A 344-nucleotide genomic window follows, 5' to 3' on the forward strand; every position below is an offset into this window, starting at 1 on the left:
TGGGGGGGTCCCCTGCCCAGGCCTGACGCCTCTGGCAGAGGCGTCAGGCCTGGGCGAGGGGCCGATCCTGTGATCGGAGGGTGATGGGGGTCGACGCCTCTGGCCGAGGCATCAGGCCTGGGCGAGGGCAGAGCCGGTGATTGGCGGGGAGATGGGGATCCCCTGCCTAGGTCTGAAGCCTGGGCCAGAGGAGTCAGGCCTGGGCAGGGGGCAGAGCCAGTGACTGGGGGGAGATGGGGGTCCCCTGCCCAGGCCTGAAGCCTGGGCCAGAGGCGTCAGGCCTGGGGGGTGCGGGGGCCAAGCCGGCGATTGGTGTGAACTACAGAGGAAACACCTTTTCTGAC

At 69.5% G+C, this 344-nt stretch overlaps 1 protein-coding gene across 9 annotated transcripts in view; it reads right to left on the minus strand.

Moving 5' to 3' along the window:
• Nucleotides 1–344, minus strand: part of ARHGEF12 (Rho guanine nucleotide exchange factor (GEF) 12) — a 186,886-nt gene that overhangs the window by 25,717 nt on the left and 160,825 nt on the right. The gene's annotated exons all lie outside the window — the stretch shown is intronic.

The sequence above is a fragment of the Myotis brandtii genome, unplaced genomic scaffold (genome assembly GCF_000412655.1).
Source record: "Myotis brandtii unplaced genomic scaffold, ASM41265v1 scaffold666, whole genome shotgun sequence".
In the NCBI taxonomy this organism is placed as follows: Eukaryota; Metazoa; Chordata; class Mammalia; order Chiroptera; family Vespertilionidae; genus Myotis; species Myotis brandtii.